Raw genomic sequence first — 22402 nt, 5'->3', positions numbered from 1 at the left:
CAAACTCATCTGAACCAAGTCCGACTGGTTCTCCTAGTTAAGCCTAGACTTAGCTAGTGTATCCTAGCATGAGTATTTCTAATTCAGTGCGCTTCAAAGATGATACTCATGGGTCCAGCTAAGGCTAAGCAATCCAATGTAATGTTGCATCCAACTTGTTTCGCGTTCATTGGAAAAAAATCTAGACTTAACTGATTTCTTCTATGCGGGTATGGGTCAATCCATGATTTTACTATATACATATGTACATATATTTATTTCCTACAGGGTACAAACGTATTTCAATAAGCACTATACGTGTGAGTAGGTGTTGGCTTGGAGCGATTTATGTTTTTAATCGATGCAAAAGGGATTCCACTAAGCAATCGTATTATCCTTTTTGCTAAACATTTACAATGGCTTACAGGGAGTTCACGCTTTAGCCATTGAAAAAGAGGGAATACTGTAAAGCAAAAAAAAAATATATATATATCCTTTGTCTTCCAATATTGCAGTAAACTATTGCTGACTGCAAATGTTGTCTTTACGGTTAAGCCAAACTGATTTGAATTTAGTTTCAACTTGCGACTTGCAACACGATGTGGCATTAGATTAGTATTCATAAGCGTTTTTGCATCAAAATACCTACATACATACATATATACATAATAAATATAAATATAATACGAGTACATAATATACTCTCTTAGAGGTATGTATGTACATTAGGGTGGTCTAAAATAAGTAAAGTCGGAATGTTGATGCTCTCACCCAATAGGATTGTTTTATGCCGGAAAGTTATACCCTTGTTTTTTTTTGAAATCGTAAAATATTTAGAGGTCGTTCAAAGCGCTCCAAGTTATTCATGTAATTTATATGGGAAAAAACAACTTTTCGTAGAAATGGTATAGAATTTTTAAAACTCAATATTTTTCGAACACAAAAATCTGCCTCTCTTCCGAAGACTTCCATTAATAATACCCAATTATTTATTTTACCATTTTTTAATACTATCGATTTTTTAGGGGTTTCTCCATAGCATTTTTCGGGGCTTTAGTTGTCCTATATAAAATAGATAATATTAACAGGTAATTTTTACGCAAAAAAAAACCGACTTCAATTCACATATAAAAATTGTTTTCGTCTTCTTTTTTTTGAAGTTGGTTAAAAAATGGTTAAATTAACAATTGGAAAAAATATAGGTTTTGATTTGGAAAACAATTTTTTTTTTTGATCGGGCGTAGGGGTCGCTTTTTACATTTTTCATCATATCTTTCATCATATACAGCCGGATCGTTCTTGTCTCGAGGAGAATTTTTTGTTCCAAAGTTCATTGACCTCAAGTACCCTGTTCTAGTACTTACCTACAAGATCTCAGTTCTTATCACCCCAACGTACCATCCTAATGTCAGTAAATCAAACTTTGGCTTAGGAAGAAGTTTTATTATTGTTCCAGTAAAACAATGCAAATTTTACTTTTACTGCCGAATGTGGCTCCAGCCGGGTCGTTCTAGCAAAAATTCTTTAGACTCAGTGATGTACAGCCAACGTTTTTTGTTTGCTTGTAAGGTCGTAGGGCTTAATGTATATTTATATAGACAAAATGTAAAAGATTCGCTACTTAAACGACTCCAATTACAAATATTATTTACTTCTTGTAAACCTAAGCATATTTGATGGGCATCTAAGAACCATTTTTACTTATAGCAAACTCTTGCCAAGGTGGGCAGAAGCATCTTGAAGGCAGCAAGGCAAATGGGATTTTTATGTAATTAGGACACAATCAGGTATCACGAGAAGTGACCAGTCAGCAATCGCAACACTCCACCAGTTCTTTGTAGACGCATCAGCTAAAATTCAGCAAATTTTTAGATTTACCTTCCGAGATGGAGGGGAACATGGTTTTTGCCCACCAGAAGCCCATCGATGCCTTTCAGTCAGTGCTGAGCGAAAAATCAACGAATTTTTTAACGGTTGGCAATCTTGGACTGAGGCAAATGGTATTGTTTACCTACATAAATTATTGAAAATCAGGGTCAGGGAACTCAACACCGTAGAATATCTTCAGCAAAGGGCCATTGTAAATATAAACAGAGCATCAAGCTTAGTACCAGGAATTGTAAAGAAAGCTCGCGTACAGCACTCGGCGGTTGTTCTTTGAAGTTTGGCAAGAAGATTGCTCCCGCTCTTGATTTGGAGCGTCTAATGCGCCATATGATTGAACGTACTCCGTTAAGGTTGCACTCGCGTCATCTTACTGAAGGATTTTTTTATTCCTAGGCAGCAAATTTCTTCTCGATTTCTCAAGGTCAGTAAAAAAAGTTATTTAAAAATAATTTTTTACAACTCAACTTTCTTATATTTTTCCCCTCAAATTTTTTTTTGTATGGATAAAAAAATATTTTTTTATAGATATTCATTTTCTGTAAGTCTAAGAATAACGGAAAGAATTAAATTTCCTCAAAATTGTTTCCAAAAAAAATTGCTTCCCTAGAATTTTTTTCTAATTGGATCACACCTAGTTTGGTTAGAAGAATTCCTTTTTCTAAGGAATAAATTTTTTCCTAAACAAATATTATTTCAAAAAGATAATTTTCAAAAAAAAAAAAATAAAATACATTTTCTTCTAAACCCAATAACTCAAAAGTGATAAATTTGCACATTCATGCTTCTGGCATTGGGGTGACGGTATGTGCATACATTAAAAACTACCTGAATTTATCGTTTCAAGCTTTGTTTAAAAGGAAGACATCTAAAACTGCGGCTCAAAACAATATTTATTTTTAAATTTTTTTCCTTAAAGTTTTTTCTCATAAATGTTTCTTTTCTAACATTTTTTCAAAAATCTATTGTCTATCTTTGACTTATATTTTTTCAAAAAATAATTTTTTTCTATCCATGTTAAATTTTTTTTTTAGTTTTGATAGAAATGTTAAACTAGAAATATTAAACTACATTTTTAGGAAGCGTCTTCCCTTGGCCCTGAAAGGGTTAAATGTTTAAATTTGTCACTTAGGGCCTTTTGCACTGACAATGACAATATAAATATAAACTTTACATATGTACTGACGAAGTAACTGTCAAATTTTGCGTGAAAAGTGACCCGATTTCGCTACACAAACTTTCGATCCCTCATAAATCAATACTATTTTTAAACTCTATGCGTCAAGCGATATTCCTCCGCTTAAGAATAAAAAATGTTTCCCCTTTTTGTGCCAAACTAGCAGAAGGTGGAATGAATTCTATCGAAATCTATCTGAGTTTGCGATATCGCCTCTGTATAATCCTGCGAGAGCAAACAGCTTACACATATGATATTCTATGGAAAACGGAATGGAATAAAATAAAATCAAAGAAATAACAAAAAGCAGATTTAACTATAGATAGATGCAAAATTGAATCTTTTCGTAAGAGCACACATATGTATATGTATTTACATGTGTATCCACTTTTTTTCTAAATACATGCACGTGCACAATAAAACTAAGCCAGGTATGTAAACACATCCATACACACTTCTTTATTGCATAAATGCATATATTTGTAGGTGCATATTGACAAACAAAGGCACACATACCCAAACATAGATACATATGTATAGCATATAGCCATTCAGCTGCAACCAACCGAAGAAGAACAAGAAACTCCGAAAACAACTTTTCAAATATGGATTTGCATTTTTCGCCCATTTATACGCAATTTGCATATGCCATCACAGCACACGCACACACACACACCCATGTATGCATATGCATGCGGACACAATTTACGTATCCATGGATATGCATACCTGGTGTAAGTTGCCTAACGAGCAAGATGATCTAGTTTTCATACTTTTCTTCTGCACTTTCTTCCAATATTTGTTGTTATTTGTTATTACTTTTGCTTTACTCCTTCCGGTGCTTACCGGCTGCAATCGCATGCAGAATACAAACATATTTCAACTCATACAACACACTTGCCACATGCCACACATGTGCGGCTGAATGTCTTTATTTAGTACACTTCTATGTATCACCACGCTTAGCATACATAAGTATGTATGTATGTACATTAGACCGTACCACCTTGCAATAAAAAAAAAAAAGTTCGCCATACATCCCTGAGCCTGAAGTATTTTTGTAAAACAATTTTGAAACAAATATTTAATTTTTTTGGTTGAACCTAAAGGTCGAGTTTTTATATTTTTTAGCGACTTCATATTTGGCAAAATGTTTTTTAATAGTTCTACTGGAATAATCAATATACTTATTAGCCGAAACTTAATCATTTTTGTTAAGCTTTAATTTCCTGACATTAGGGTAGTACGGTATATTTCTTCGATTCATTTCCGCGTTTTTTTTTTTAATAAAACAGAAAGCAGTTATATACTCCTCCATATTTTTCTTTTTGTGACCACCTCAGAGCCAGCTGACAAATTAGTGACTTTTTTTGAGACTAGATACGTCATCATAAGCCATTTATGAGATTGAAAATGAAAAACGTGGGGCGCATGCGATACAAAACATTAGATTTAATTAACAGTAGTGAAACTACTACAACTAACAACTACATAACATTTACCTAAAATTTCTACAGAGAAAGTACAAATTTGAGATCGCTTTTAAGCGGGGGTTATTTATATATCCACATAAATACATACATATATTACTTTTCATATCAATTCAAGTCTATTATTAATTAATTTCATTTAAACAAATGGCGTGTCGTCCATTTCCGCTTTAACGTATGTAGTGCATATTTTTATTCGCAATATTTAACTTCTTCTGGCCGGCGACATCTAGGGTATTCTAATTGTATGTCTTTGATATGATATCTTCAACGAGGTTGATATCTAGACTTTGCCATAAATACCTTTGCTATATTTATAGTATGTGGTATGGACACACAATATTGCAAGTTGATAAAAGCGTTGTAAAAATGGACCTCCAGTGCATCCACACGTTGAATATTTGTTCATTTTCGAACTTGATTACTTGCACCAAATGAAAGTAGGCATAATGCCCTTTTATTAGATACATATATATATCATATCGGTCGAGATGGGACAGAAAAACTCACACTCCACGAAACAAGCGCTATATGTTTAAATTTGTATAATCATAACTTGCCTTTGAAACAGTGAATTTTTCAAAAATAAAAATGTTATTTAAGTCACAATTATTACAGTCAATAGTACATACCATTAGTATGATTTTCCATTGTTAAAATAATCACACATAGAACTTTTTGTTTACGTAGAACACATCCGCCTTGCACTGTAGTAAAATGTAATAAAATTCTAGCACAAACTAAAGTGTTTTTTTATTATATTTTTTTTTGTGTTAGTCAAACTAAATAGTCCCCGCTTAATTGCATTTCGAAAATCGCACAATTTTCGGTTCAATTAACCGATACTCGTCTAATTAAACAGTTCGTTCAATTATTTAAATTCCGCTTAATTGGACAACCTAATCAATTAAAAGAAAAGGTTTAAACTTGGTTTAAACTTTAAACGAAAAATAAGGGAATAAAAAATGTATATTTATCAATGAACATACATAAATATGTATATTGTCCTAATATTTGCAGAGATAATTGTTAAAAGAAAAACGTAGGGAACAATTAATCAGGGAAAATCGAAGGTATATTTCTATTCATATAAACGGGGAAATCAATTAACCGGGGGACAATTAAGCGGGGAATACTGAATTAACAAGCTTTTATTTAACATGCTCACTAAAATAAGTAATATAACACACCTATCATTTAGCTTTTTGTTACCTTAAAAATACATGTTAAAAAAAATTTATTTAAAAATCTTTTTTACATTATTAAATTTAGATTCCATAAACCTTGTTAAATCTTATAAAAAATGCCCTATAGCAATAAAACTGTATATCATATGCAAAAATTTAGGATTTGCAAACCACTTTGCACAAAAAAATACCCCTTTTTTTCTGAGTCACCCTAATGCATACATAGGTGTGCAGATATGTATTTTCTTGTGCGGCTATATGGCACGCGTTTGTTACAATTTTTAATCCTTTTGCGCATAAACAACGTTTCTATATATGTACATATGTACACATGTGTGTAAGTAGACCCCTTTCTGCCGCCAAAGCAGTAGCAGCTGCCGTCGCTCGTTGTAGGCATGTAAGTAAATTAAAACGAAGCTGAACCATCTGGGAAATTTGCAATTTTTCATTTTCTTACTCCTCCACACCATACACACTGGCATTGTTGTTATTATATGTAGCTCCATTGTTTTAGGTGTTGCTGCTGCAATATTTTGTTTAACTATCGTTTTGTACACAAATGTTTGCATATCCGTATGTACAAATGTATGTACATATATGTATGTATATGTATGGGAGTGTTAAGGTGCTTTGCTAAATCCTCAACTACACTTCATTCATATGCAAAAATGCCGAGATGCCTTTGAGCAAAATCAATGGCATTTTTATAGTTTACTCGTGCGGTCATGTTAAGCATTTATGCATGTATGTATGTACATATGTAGATAGTTTTTAGTTGTTGTCGGAAGCTGTTTAGCCACAGGTTTAGTTATACGCATATCCATCGACCTTAGTAGGTACTAAAAGGAGTTATCATTGCATCAGCAGCATCAAAGGAATGAAAGTGAAACCTCAACGGCTTCGAGTTGTGTTTTGTTGTGCTAAGCTGATTTCATTCCATTCAAGCTGCATTGAGTTTTAGGATATGCAAAATTCTTTATGTTACTCCCAGCAAGTTTTTAAATACAAATGTTGAATATTTATCGCACGTAGGTATGTATGTATGTATGCAAGCGTCATGGCTATAATTGATTTATCGTTTGCTTGGAATACATAGTAAAATTTAAATTGAACCAAAAACTTCAATTCAGCTTATTCTTACATGTCGTTCAGTATCCCGAAAAATTGCACATTAGGGCAAGCGAGACGTATTTAGGAATGATGACCAACAGGAAAAATTATATTAAATTTATGAGAAAATTAGCTGACTTATGTAAGTTCTTATGACAATAGCGAATTCCCCTAAGAACAACCATAACGACCTAGTGAACGATATCTAGAACATAGCTCGTTTACTTACAGACGTGTCCTTGCATGTTCTTGTAACAAATTGTTCCTTAGCGATTCAGTCCGCGGCTCTTATTATCTTCTACAACATCGGATTAAAGAAATTACGCTTTGATGCGGACTGTGGCTAGACACCGTTTCACCGGCGTGAACGGTAGCACTCGGCGTCGGAGTCTCTCTTCCCTCACAAATCCGACACCGAATTTGCGCTTCTTTACATGGCAGCTTTAGTAGATACGACAAGGTCCCAAGTGTTTCTTGATTTACCCGGTCCATCATCGTTCTTGGATGGCGGTGATGTCAGCCTTTCACTTCACTAAGACATCAACCAGCTATGCAGAGGCACCTTCTCCATTAAGGTTTCGGGATTTACAGGTGCGTGGCCCAAATCGTGGTTTTATAAATCTTTGCCGTGGTCGTCATCGCAAGAAGGGGGTATCATCTGAGGTTTTTTGTCATTCCTCACTGGAAGTGGTTCTGACGTGACCGGTTCCAAACTCAGCACACAACCCATTTCTGGAAAGTGGTGGTGGTTTCTCAACCGAATAGACGTTTAGATAGCAAGCCGCTTGCCCCAAATCAGATGAACGCTTGCAGCGCCACCTACTGGTGAAGAGACGCTGCAGGCTTCAGTGAGCCCTTAAATCGAATACGTCGGAGTGGCCCCATCGCAGCTACATCTCTCTATGCCTTGATCCAAGGCTCCACTCGGATTGGTTAGCGCATCTTGCACATGGGTTGCTCACATTGCCCAGAGTGCGCAAATGAGGACGCACATAAAACTCTTAATTATTAATACTACAAAATGCCCGAAACTTTACTCAGATTGAAATTCGATTTACACTTTGGATAGCCCTTATCCAAAGGACACATTTTCCTAAAAGACATATTTCCTTATAGCAAATTCCGAATTTACTCTTTCACTTAGAATTCTCTTGAATCGCAAATGCATTTCGCGCTTTGAATGCTCCTTAATTGCACTGACATTTTTTTTCCTTAACCAACAATTTAGGCGACTAACCCATCTTTTAGATTGCTCCAAATGGCTAAAAGCACACTTTGAAATATGTAAGTGAATTAAACGCAGTATTGCTACGTGTTTTGCGGCGAAGCCAAGCCAAAACGCCTTAGTGTATGCAACAAGCATTGCTTTGTACAAAAATAGCAAAATAACAAAAATTGTTGCTGTCTATAGAGGCTGCATAACCGCTCACAGCAGTGGGTGAAATAGAAAAAGTAAAGGCAAAGACAAAAACACTAAATAAAATCAACAAACACAAAGCTTCAAGCCACCGCTAAAAAAAAAATAGGTAAGGTTCAACAACAGCGACAACGCCCGCGGGCAACAGCTGCGTCCGAGTATCTAGTAATGACCAGTGCAATAGTGTCAACCGGAAAATCCAAAAACAAAAAATACACAAAAAACTAAAAAGGAGACACTGATAAAACGCAGCGCGTTTCCGCCGCGCTCTAGATCCTGCAAAAGCCAACAGCCGACAGCCAACAGCAAAAGCAGCAACGCACTCGACTTTTGCAACACAAACTGCTGCCGCTAGATGGCAATGAATGAATGGGATTTTAAGTGAACCTAAAATGGAAATTTTCGTTTCGCTTCGTTTTGGTTTTGTAAAAAATCGCTAAAGTCAAAGCAATAAGCTTCAAGCGATAGATGAGTGGGCAATGCAGTCTGTATTTCCATTTCAGCCAGTCGGTGACAATCGCAACGCGAACCGGTTAAGGTTTAGTGATAATTTAGTACAGGCAACAACAATAAAGATCTCAGAGCTTTGTAACGGAAAAAAAAAACACTAAAACACAGTCCGATGCTACATGACAATCTGACACGTTAGGCCGCATAGTGTGCACAACTGTAAACTTGTAAACTGGCACACAGGCGAGTGAACGAAAAACTGCATATAGACATTGAAAACGTTTTGACCGGCGGCAGCATGACACAATTTTGGTAATGTGTACGAAATGTTATGCGCACACATGTGCGCCCATATCTAACCTACGATTATCTAACGCGAATATGTGCACACATAGCTCCAGGGCTTAACTGCCAGCGTGCCAGCGTTTATTGACTTTGTATGGCGCGCGCGCGCTGCCGCGACCACTCTTCAAGAGCGCCTACACCAGATATCTTTGACGCGACCCTTTAGGAAATATTAAATCGAGACACGACGAATTCTGCCGCCATTTTCGTCATTGTGAAGTAAATTTAATTTTTTTGAAGAAGAAAAGCAGTGCCGCAGAAAATTGATTTGCGTAATTTTTAGACACGCCCTCTAATATATTTTTCAGTTGGCCTGACGCCCTACGTTGCGTTGGTCTATTTGAAGACAGTTGACACCAAGTTCTATCTGCTCAGCTTATAAAGGATACAACAGCTTCCGGGGTTTTACGCGGCGTCAGACGCACTTCTCTACATACATTTATGGGTCATTTAATGTCAAAACGCATGCGAAAGTGGTAATTTGAAGGTCAAACAAGAAATAGATAGATACGGTAGAAGCCTCCTATTTAGTGTGTTTTTCTCATTTTGACCTTCAAATAACCTCGATACCGACCTCTTGAGACGAAACTGACCCTGGATTCGGGTTCAGTGACCCCAAAAACATGTATAGTGACCTTTTGTTACGATTCATGGGAAGATTTTCGGGAGACTGGTCGGAAAATGGTGACTTAGTACCGAATTATTATTTTTTTATATGCGCCACATAACTTTCGGTTCTACATAAAAAATACCCAACTTTCAATATCTTAAAAATAACGAGATCTCTCCACCATTTTTGCATGCGTTTTGACGTGGAGTGACCCATATTGTATATTATATCGATGGCTGAGTGGAAGATCGACCTATCTAGGCAGCCAGTTCGAATACGCCTTATCTCAGAAAATTTTCCAAGAACGTCCTACTTCAGAATTTGATTGAAAATCTTATCTCAGCTGCCGATTCAAAAACGCCCTATCTCAGATTATTTTCTGTGTATTTTCGTTTGAGATAGGGCATTTTCGAACCGAATTCTCAGATAGGGCGTTCTTCAACAAAATTGTGAGATAGAGTATTTTTCAATAAAATTCTGAAATAGGTTATTTTTTAATAAAATTCTGAAGTAGGGCGTTCTTGAAAAGTTTTGTGAGATAGGGCGTTTTCAAATCGGCTGCCCAGATTGGTCCATCTTCCACTCAGCCATCGATATAACCAAAAATTTCAAATGCCTTGGTGCCAAAAGGCCTCCAAGACTTAGAGCGTCGAGCTGCATCCATCTCAGACAGAGTTGGGATTAAATGCCTCATCTTTGTTTAACTAAAAAATCACGGAGACTTTGGCCATAACTTCCAAGTTACCCCAGAGACTGAGGACCTGAGACGCTTTCACTCAATGCAGAGATTACAATCTGTCCTACAGATTTCCAGATTACTGTAATGTTTTTAGGCTGAGATCTATCTGTTCATTGCTGCTAAACATGATGGGCCTTGTTCACACAAAACTCGCATTTGTTTTAAGACAGTCAGGCTGTCATCAAGGCTCTCGGAGCGGCAAGGACTAATTCAATCTGATTTTAGGAATATCCAAAATTCCTGTCATTTCTCAGTAGTGTTGTTTCGGGAAAGGGAGAGAAAATATTCTCTGCTACAAACCGGTGTACTATCCTAACTGAGACTTCTGCTGGCAGGGATGATGGAGAGTCGAGAGTGGCTACTTAAGGAAGGTGGAGTAAACTGGACCCATTCAGAGTATCGCAACAGCCCTGGGCTTGCCTTGATTAGTGGAACATAAACTCCCCTCCTGAAATAGAGGCTATAGAGCACATGGCTCTCAGGTTGTAGACGCCATATATTACTTTCAGTAGAAGTTGTTAAGACGAGGAGGAGTCTGTAAGTACTCGTAGTATGAACGTCCTCCACTAAAAAGAGAGCGCTTCCGAGATTTCTATGGAAACAGTCCTTCGAGATCCTGAATAGCTTTGCATCGTGCCATTGGAGGGGTTATCTAGATTCGTAAAAATATCAGAGTGAGGTCTTAGAGAAATCATTTCCTCTGGGCCTAACCGGGATTCAGGACCTGAGCTGTAATTGGAAGAAGACATTGATAGTCTTTGACATGAATGAGTCGAAATCTGACGGAAGGTCGGTGGAGTGGCTTTTCCTGGGAACTTTTCATCAGGTAGCTTATATCAAAGAAATAGTCCCGTGGCTGTTAATACGCACAAGGGAGTTAAGAGCATTAATTATCTTCTCAGATAGCCCTGGGCCCGTTACAGTGAAACATGGTTCCTGGGACATGCAGTGTTTTTCGCTATAACTTGGCAGCTAGCGTTGATTGCGGTATAAGAAATGGACAATTCTAATGGTCTAGGTGTATCCATTGTCTTGATCACCTTAACAGAAGCCCTTGCTTGAATAGCCATCTAAATTGTTTATCCGAATGGCTCCCCAATTATTGTCCAGAAGGCTGAGCTCTTGGCCTGGAGTAACTTTGATCATGGATTTGGAAAATTTTTGCTATTTCTTTAAAATCCTTTGCTTCTAACATTTACATAAGAAAGATTGTCAGCAAGAATAGCAGACATTTCGCCAACATAGCAATTTCCAGCTGGGTAGTCTTGCCAACAACAACATGCGTCGTATTGTCACTGCTGACTGTGCGTCGCGCCACGTTGCGTCTGGTGGTTTCGTTGTCACTGCACATATTGCTGTTATAGTCGTATTTGCAGTATTTTCCACGCAGCGTTGTTAGTTCGGTGGATGCATTGCTGCTGACTCTGAGGTCTAACGTGCTGTTGGCCGGCCACCTGCGCCCAAAGTCGCGCCCGCACCGGTGCACAGCAGTCGCGTGGTGTTTTTGCTTTTCCTTTTTTTTTTGTTTTGTCCAAGTTAAAGTTAGTCACGCTCTGCGGCAAATTGTTGTTGTTAAATGCTACTGGTGGTGCACCTAATGTGTGGCACGTTTTGTACGCGTGGCCATGCGGGCGCACACATGACAATAACGGTGGCAATTCTAAACGCGTTGGCACATATTGTCCTCAAAACTGTAGGGGGTACGAAACGTTTTTTGAATGCACTTTTTAATTAATTTGTTGGGAATATTTTCATGCAGATCGGCGCATTTTAGTTTGAATGCAGAAAAAAAAATGAAAATATATCGGTTGATAAGGGAATGAAGTTGTCAGGCAACGAATAAAGTGTTTTTTTTTTAGAAATATTTTCACTTTTACAGTCGACGTGTAATAAAACGAATTATATAATGTCAACCCAATTCGTACAACCGCAGAAATATTTTGTTGAGGTCAGAAAGCAACTAACTATAAAAATTTTAAGTTTTTTTTTTTAATAACAAAACAAAATAAAAACATAAACTTGTTCAATATTTTTCATTCGTATATACATATCTATACATCGACGGCGGAGTGGAAGATCGACATATTTCGGCAGCTGGTTCGAAAACGGCATATCTCGCATTTAAATACAATTTCTACAACAGCATTTTGTATTTTAACGTACTTTTTCTATTCGTCATATCATAAAGTTTGTACAAAACTACCGATAGTAACAATCTAAAAACGACACTATCGACAGTGGCAATAAGTGGCAAACCATTGATTGTATCGATAGTACCATCGATAGTTTTCTAGCTCTACACTGTAATTCATTTTTCTGACATTTGAAAATTTTCTCATTCGGATTACCAAAATTATAAGAAGGTCGTGCACAAATTTTAAATTTACGAATTATTTTCTCTTCAGTTTTTCATTGCAACAAATAAACAATTTTTGAATTTTTCGTTAGGTACTACCCAAGGCGAATTTATACAGGTGGTGTTGTAAAATCAGCTGATTTCTTCGCCTTACATGTATTTTGTTTTTGCTTTTACTGATTTGACAGCACACTCATCAAAAAGCAAAAACAAAATACATGTAAACTTTGGAGCGAATTGAGATTTGACATAACACCCTCCATACAAAATACATATGGTTGTCGTTGTTGTAATCTAAATTCGCCAGTAACACCACCTTGTATAAATTCGCCTTGGTACGACCTGTCATATGTTAGCATATGAGCAAATCTCACGAGTTGATTTTTAGTGTCACTTCCTTCTCTCGCCAGAAAAAAACAGCATTCACCAATCTTCTTGCATATATTTCAATCAATCGAGTTCCAGAAATAAGTGCAAAAAAAAAACAATAAAATCAAGCATTTGAACGATTTTAGCCTTAAAATGTTTATCTAGGACCAACATAACTAATTTTTTCATTGCCACTCGAAAAATTCGTAAGTTTTTTTAGTAACTTTGGGAACTTTTTAAATAGAATGTTCATATTAGAGGCAATGAAAGTTGGCATCAAATACAGCATACCTGCGAAGTTTCAAGAGTGTGCCACCAAATTTAAAAAAAAATGGCAGCACGCAGAATATATGCCGCAGCTATGTCGTAATTTTTGAAATTTTACGATTTTTTTTTTTTAATTTTAATAATTTAAGATACTTAATAATGTTAAAATTCAAACAACAAACGAAATTCAATCTTAAATTGTTATATACATGAAGAACGTAATATATGTATGTGTATGTGCATAAGGAATGCTGTGGAAAAATCTTCCACGCCAATATTTAATTACTTTCAAATAATATGACCTTTTAAGTTAAGGCGACCTATACATGTACGTGCTAGTTGACTGCGTTTGGTGCTACGGGGCGGGCGTATGCGTTACATACGCAAGTACGGGTGGTTATTTTTACTTTTTTTAACCGACTTCCAAAAAAGCAGGAAGTTATCAGTTCGTCGGAACATATATATATATATATTTTATGTATGTTACCGCCGATAATTCCGATAATTCGATAATTGGATCGTGAAGAAATTAACGGTAATCTTAAATTTTTATATAAGAATTGAAGTCGGTTTTGATTTTTGCTTAAAAATTACTTGTTAGTATATATTTTCCAAATTTTCATTTAAATACAATTTCTCGTTGGAATCTTGTTCATTATACAAATTGAAGAGAATGCTTTTTCTAAAATAAGTGCGCCTCCATTTTCGACTAAAAACACGTTTGTAAGAACTCGAGAGATATTATGTATGTAGAAATAATTTATTTCGCTTTCTTCTGCCACACATTTATTTTGCCTATTCTAATATAAAAATACACAGAAAATGGTTAAAGGTGTACATTGCGCTCGTTCAGGCATACTCTAACAAACATTTCATTTATCAAAAATAAACTGTGTACGTATTACGTAAATATGAATGTACATACATACATATGTATGCATATTAACCTACAATGCTACGCAGAGAATGCTACAAAGCGGGCATACCTTTTATTTTTCTCTAATATTTCGTTTCTTTTTTCGCTTTGGTTTTGTTTGCTGGACTTCGGTTGTTTGATATTGAAAAGGATGGTAGGTAGCAAAAACAAAAAAAAACAATATTTGCACAACCTTTTGACTGCAACTACCATTAGTCACTCCCACATTTGCACAATGACACCTGACAAAAAGAAGAATTATTTCAATGTAACGGAGAGATTTTGGCATTCCAAATATCCAAGTATTAAATATTCATTAGAAAGCTAAACAAAATTCAGCACGCAGAATAAATTTATACGAAAAATATGTATGACTGCAAAAAATTTATTCACATAAACATTTGGCGCTCACATATTTTCCTAAGTGTTCGCACGAGCGTCTCTTCTAATTTGTGGTGCACGTGCTGACATTTTTACACAAACCTAAGGGCTTACAGTTCAACGCCTTGTCCGAACGGCACGCAGATTTTAAGTGAACCTTTTATATGGCAGAAATACACGTGGAACAGTGTCATTGACTGCCGAGAGGGGACCGCTAAAAATATGCATGGATGTCGCCTTGGTCAGGCACTGAGGCAAAATTCAAGCGATTGATTGCTTAGTTGGTTAGTCGATTGGTTGAAGTGTTGGATTTGATGACATCAATCATCACTCCGTGCCGTTTTAAAATCACAACTCGCAAGTACAACTGAAAAGGAGACAACAAGGAAGTCAATTGCAAGTTTGAAAACCAAAAAAAATTTCAGTCGACTACTTAGCATCAATTATTTCTGTTGAACCTCCAAAAAAGGTTTAACTAGAAACTTCATTCTAGTCCTGGCCAGTGCTGACCAGTTGCGCAGGATATGCTATACCATTTCTCTGCATCTGATGAGTAACAGCCAGCAAAATAAGTGTTGTGTTGCTGTCCTGGCCTTGCAGCATGCAGTACCCAGAGCCCAGTGTTTGGTCGAGACAAATCCTTCCTGTCAAGTTTAATGATAACTAAAGTCCGGTTTGGCAATAACTCTTTGCTGAGATGTACAGAACCGAACCATTTCTGGCTTCATGAATGCTGCTGTTCCGTTGTACGCAAATCAGTGCAACGATATACCTACCAGCTAAACCCATAACTTCTTCTATGCACTGTTTTATTGGGCTATAGATTCTAAAACCTTAAGCGCCGTTTGGCTATGCGAGAAAAAAGCATAGAGGATATGTAAGCCTATTGGAGACTTTGACGCCCATTGACTATAACGTGAGATAAATATAGAACTTTACCGTTATGATCGAGTCACAAAACCATCGCAAACTTCCGCTTAGGACGGACGATTTAGATTTGTTGAAGAATACGCCGGAAATCCATCGAAAACGACGATAGGTCAGCCACAGGTATAATCGTATTTGGTTTCTGTAGATTATCACATCAAATCAGGGTTGCCAACTGAAAGAAGTACATCAGACTATTCAGTCACGACTGTATAAATTTGAGAATGGGCCATTTAAAACTCCGTCCGCCATAAATTTTTTAATTTCAACCTCCGCGCTCCGAATATACGAAAGATGTGATCAAAATAGTCTGATGTACATTTTTCAATAAAAATAACTGAAAAATAGTTCAAAACTGAAAAAAAATTGTTTGTACCTTTTGTTTATAAAAAATAGGTCAAAAAAATTCAAAGTATTTTTCATTGGAAAGCTAAGAAAAAAACGTAAACGTTAGACCGGCTAGTTATTTTTATAATGAAATACTTTTCTTCGTATTCGCAAATGTTTAGAGGTATTTTATTCGAGCATGAAAATTTTGAAGATTCATAATTCCAAAATTTATTATATTGTGTCGAAATAAAAAAATACGTGTCTAATATTTTGCCTCAAAGAACACGAAAAAATGTTTCGCACGAAAAAAAAAATTTTTATGTAAATTTTGGATGGAATAGCTTTAAGCAAAGTGATATTTCTTTTGGTTTATCAGACCGCTTTTGTGGTGTTTTTCACGTTTAACCTCATCTGGATTTGCTGCTAAATATTCAAGCTGTTATCGATAATTTTTTTTTATTCCATCGTTATATTTTCAAATTATTTTGATCTTGCAAAATCTCGATAACGAATGGAGAGAACTCGCATTGTTCGATCATACGAATATTCATATTGATTCTTCATTAGATCCAGAAAATTTCAGGGAAAAAGTTTTTGAATTAAAAGATTCTTCAGGTTCATATAAGTTTCACAATTAAAAAAAAATTTTATCTGCATTATAACATAGCCCTTTTGTAATGCTTCAATAGAACGTATACCTGTAAATAGTATGTTGTACACAATACACGTATCTGTAATAAGAAAATTTTGAGTAACTTATACGGATTTTGAGGATTTTTCATTTGTTTTTGAGGAATTTGGTAATCTGTTTGTGGCAACACTAGTTCTTAGGTACCAAAGCCACAGCTATCTTTCATAATTTCTAAAATTTAATAAATGAATTTTGTATAGCTCTGTAAATTGAGCTAGAAATTATTTTATTTTAATATTTAAATAGAAAAAAACTAAATATTTTCGCTGACTTCATAAAATCGAAATTCATAAAATCTTATTCTGTGAAGTGTTGGCTTTAAGATACAATGAACTCTTTTTACGCGCTTTAGCGACACCCATACAATTATTTTCACTTTTCAGAAATTCCAGAGTAACAAGTATCGAGCGAATTCAATAAATTTTTAAAAAAAATTTCGCCATATTGAATTTTTGAAACCTGCTTTCAAATTAGTAATCAGCCACCATAAAAACTCCGAAATACTACCAAAAACCCCCGAGTAAGAAGTTTCGAGCGAATTCAATAAATTTTTAAAAATGTATCCGCCATATTGGATTTTTGAAACCTGTTTAGTGGATACGAAATGGTGTACAAATCCATTAACGCCAATCTGTTAAAATAGCTTTGTCCTGTTAGATTCTCTATTCAGACTACAGTGCTCCGGTCCGAACAGTGGAATAGTTCTACAGTGGAATAGGACGCTACGTTTCTACACGTATGGGAAAGCTCGGGAAGATGTCAACCACTAAAGCACAAGTTTCAAACTTCCGCAGCGGCTGGTTTTTTTCGCGAAAATATATTTTATAGCCACTTTTAGCTGTTGGTACTCCTAAAGTTTAACCATTTTAACGACGCTTTAATCTTACTTGCGAAATTCAGTAAATGATAATGTTGTAAAAAAAAGTTTTAAATTCTTTTATTCATATTAAAGTTATATCAGCAGCTGAAGAAACTTTACTACAATCCTTTCATTTTTAATGAACTTAACTCGAAAGTCAATTATCATATTTTCATTTTTATAAGTGTCTGCCCCTGATTTTGGCAACAAAATTTCGGACTAATAAAAATGCAGCTTTATGGCTTTGTTTATACACTTTTGGCAATTCAATGCACAGTGTAATGAGTGGGTGTAGCTGCCGCTGAAAGAAATAATGTTTACATACATATATACATACATACGTATGTATGTATTTGGCAGCGGTTGCAAAATACATACATGGAAGAAAATGTATGTATATAAAAAAAAATTAAAAATTTTCTGCTCCAAGTTAAAATACTGATTCAAAACTTTACAAACTTAATTTAGATGAAAATTGCAACATCTTCACCAGTTTACTTGTTAGTTAATAAATATGTAAATTAAAATATCTTCTTATTCCTCATTGAAAAGGTTTACTTTTAAAATCAAATTGCAAATACATTGTGACAAAGTAAATATTTTTTGTTTTTTTTTTTATTATGCACCAGCGGAAATATGTATTTACTCGTAAATAAATAAAAATATGCAAAATGTTTTTGTGCTTCTCTATCGCTGAAGTTAATCTAATGTCCAATAAATGTCTATAAAGCATACTTCAAAAACTTTTCTGCTGTGAAATTGAGTTTTCACATTTATTTGCATACATGTTTTCTTCCACTTCCTCTTGCATAAACTAATTCAGAAGAATAGCAAATGTGAATACACGAACACGCACAGGGGCATATACGAGTACACTGCATACCCTGTCGGGAAACGCATCATTGCCGAAAAGGTTCTGTACTAGACCATTTACAATCATGACGAGTGCTCGTTAATTCTTTTTGCATGCCAGCAACTGAGGGATTTAACTTAGCGTTGTCCTACAAAGAGTCAATTGCCCCCATCCATTCCCCCTCCCGCTGCACCTCTTTTTCCATAGTTCCGAACCAGTTCCAAAATGGACAGAGGAAAAAAGTGTCATGCGTATTTGAAGGAAAAACCCGCCAAACTCATATCTGTGCATTAATTTTCTATAGTTCCGACCCAGTTCTAATTCGCCGCCATATATATAGATTTCTTATGATTTTTTTTTATTCATTGGGACTTATGACTATTTTGGACATAGCAATTTTTTTTCATAACTGAACAGAAATGGTTAGCAATAAAAAAAGTAGCTCAATATTTTGAAAAAACGATCCCTTTAAAATCTTGCTTCTTGGTTTGGAATATAATTTTGAGAAAAAGTAGACTTAAAGGAAACATTTTACTCTTAGCTAGAGCATTATGTATGTAGTTTTAAAAAATGATTTCTCCGCAGGGTTGCTTTAGTATACCTTTAGTAATGCAGTGAATTATCGATTATATTGATTTTTTTTTTGCATTTTCTTCGCTTAAGTGGGACATTTTCTACACTACAAAACAACCCTCGACTGTGTACATATGTACATATATTTAGTTATGTATGTATATTTCAATAGTAAACTAATATCAAAATATTGCAACAATTCGTATCGACGCACTTCACTTTGAAATTACTTGCAACTATTAGAAAACTGTTGTCGGAAATTGATTTCGGAACCAACGATGGACCTACTCACGTGAACAACATACACATCTGCATGTGGACATCAGCATTTGCAAACTTATTCACTTTCGCAAGTGCCTGAGCCGTTGACTTCGATTCAGTTGCGACTACAAAGCCGCCGACTTGAGGAGCTATATATGTACATACATATCGTCGTTTAAAGTACAAAACCACGTATCAAGAAAATGCAAAACCACGTATGTGAGGTTGCATAAATTATTTTTTAGATAGTAAAAACACTCATATTTCACAATGGTTCTCTTTTTGACGTAGAATACGTCTTACCTTAAGGTATGGGGGCTATGTTCAAATGTTGTAGTTGTAATTTTTAGAGCTTCACAAAAACGCTTATTGCACGAGAACTAATAAAGCGATTTCAAAGAAAAGTGTGGCGTTTCAAAGATAAAATTCCAAACCTGTCGACAGATTCATTTTTGTAAATAACCAATTCGGTTTCTGTCGTAAAAACAACGGTAAACATTGCCTTATTTTGGGGTCAATTTTGAGCCTTTAAAGTGCTCTAGCAACTTATTGTTGGCATATATAACTTTCATTTTCGGGATATAGGTTCTATGGAGCAGTAGAAATATTATCGGGTACAAATTTTATATAAATTTAACAAATATTGAGCATTTTAAGGCAAAAAATTGTTGAAAAAATTTGCAAATTTTTTTCATTACCAAAATGCTCGAAAACCGCTCGAATGATTTTGTTTTTGTTTTCTTTAATCAAAAATTCAAGAGTTTTCCTTTCGTTTGGTATATGGGAAGTATTGGTTGATATCTTCTATATATGTTTATTTTATTCAAATATATGGGCATAAATGATTTTCCATACAAAATCACCTCGTCATCATTTTGCAAACACGTGCATATGTTGGAAGTGTGGGAAGGAGACAAAAAGTATGTATGCGTATGTAATGTGGCTTTTGATAAACAGAGGCGCGCTATTTATAACCTAATCGCAGCGGGTGTACATATGTAAATACATACATACGTACATATGTTGATTGCAGTTAATGTTTCTATTTTTAGTAATCTATGTATGTCTATACATACATATGTACATACATATTATATATGTACATACATATATGAACACATGTATGCATAATACGCGAAGACTTTTCGAAGTCAAACAACATTTAGAAAAAGTCCAATCCAAGAATAAAAGTAAAGGTGAGGACGTACATAGATAAAGAAAAGGATAAAGGCCAAGGTAAAAATAAACACAAAAACAAAGTTGAGTAAAGATAAAGGCAAACATGAAGACCAAGGTAAATTTAAACACTTTACTTATATGTATAAGTGCAAAGGTGAAGGGGAATATGTATATGAAGAATATGATAAACATAAAAATAAAAACAAAGATAAATATAAAGAAAAAGATGCGGATGAGGATACCGATAAAAGTATAGATGAAGATAGGGAAGAAAGATTAAAATAAAGGTAGTTGTAGAGAAACGGATATAGATAAAGGCACAGAGACTCAATCTCTGAACTATTTCGGGATTTTAGGGATTCTCGGGACTTATCGATATAATCGATATTTTGTTGGTTTTTCTTAGTGTGTGATTTCGTTTTTGACTTGGATATGCTCTTAACCATACCACGTATTCTACGTTTAAATATAGACGAAGGCGCTGGACTGTTCCTTTTTTTTTATAAAGAAATCGGATTTCTGGCTAGTATATTTCAGGACGAATGGATAAGGATTGAGCCAAGAGCTTGTGTGAGCAAATCCAATTTTTGGCAGCCAATGTCAGTTACGCGGTTTTGCAGAATGACGATACGCGCTTTTGTACTTTAAACGACGATATGTATGTATATATGTAGACCCGGCGTAGCGTAGCGAAGTGCAAAAAGTCGTAGAAGAAACTTTCTTTTCCGCCACAATTTCACTTCCTTTGCTGCATATGTACAAACATATATTTATGTATATGTAAGTATGTGCATCTGTTGAACGAAACGGTAGTGGGTTATTTTTCATGTCCGTCCATGTGGTTTGGATTAAAATTACTTTTTTCACTTTCTAACTTTTCTCAACCCGCTGATTGGCTCTATTTGACTCCATTCTTGATTCTACATTTCCTACGGCTTTTGAAAAATTTTGAAACTGCGAGATAAAGTTGTGCTTGGTAAAAGCATTAAGAATTTAAAAATAAAAATAATATTTTTATGTACATATATATGCACATTAGGATGGTCCTTAAAAATAAAATGAAATGAAATGAAAATAAAATGAAAATGAAAACTATTAGCATTTCTATACAAAACAGGGACGTGAACCGGATGAAAAATTTGGTCGGTTCGGTTCAGGGGTTCGAACCGTTGTTGCACTTTTGGATTGGTTCGTCAAAGCGGTTTTTTTGGTCTTTGAACCGGGGTTTCGGTTCGGTTCAACGGTTCGAAAAACAAAAAAATAAGGCGCAAATTTAGGTGTCAAGTGTCAAGTGCAACAACGCGCAAGGTTAAGGGTCAAGTGAGACGTACTGCGTTTACATTTGATATTGTCACATGGTAAAAAACATGGTAGGTAACATCATGTTTAACAAAATGAAGAAAAAGTGGGTACATTTATCTATTGAAAATTGGTTGAAACGAACCTTTAAACCTTTACAGAAAGTGGTTCGGTTTTCGGTTCGGATCAAACATTTGTGGAAAATTTCGGTTCGGTTAATGGTTCAGTTAATTAATAGAAAAAAGCGGTTTTCCGGTTCAAAACCGGTTCGGTTCAAAACCGGTTCACGTCCCTGATACAAAATGTTGAAGATGAGCATATGGTGTGAGATGAGCACTTCCTCAACACCCCCTGCGAATTTCATTAAAAAATTCGCTACACTTTGCCTGAAATAGGAAATGGTCCATAATTGGACATCTCTGCCATAAATTTGCATAGGAACACAATAAATTATATATAAATAAAGGTTAAAGATTACTTTTATTGTTTTAAAAAAATAATCGATTAACCCAATCGGGTGAGAAATAGCCTAATCGAAAAACCCCAAACCCCCAATTGTGCTTGAAAATCGTCACTTCGATAATCACTTCACTTTTCCTCCCAGATTTAAAGTTACAGGTTACTTGAGAAAACGGCCCTTAGGATTTTTGTCTATCTGTCTGTCTTTCGGTCTGTATGTTTGTCGCGCATTACCCGAAAAGTAATGAATGGAATCGAATGCAGTTTTCGCCGATGTATTGCTTGAGGTCTAAC

This window comes from Rhagoletis pomonella, unplaced genomic scaffold (assembly GCF_013731165.1).
Source record: "Rhagoletis pomonella isolate Grant_MI unplaced genomic scaffold, Rhpom_1.0 Rhpom_scaffold_00007, whole genome shotgun sequence".
Lineage (NCBI taxonomy): Eukaryota > Metazoa > Arthropoda > Insecta > Diptera > Tephritidae > Rhagoletis > Rhagoletis pomonella.
Note: the sequence above shows the minus strand (reverse complement) of the source record.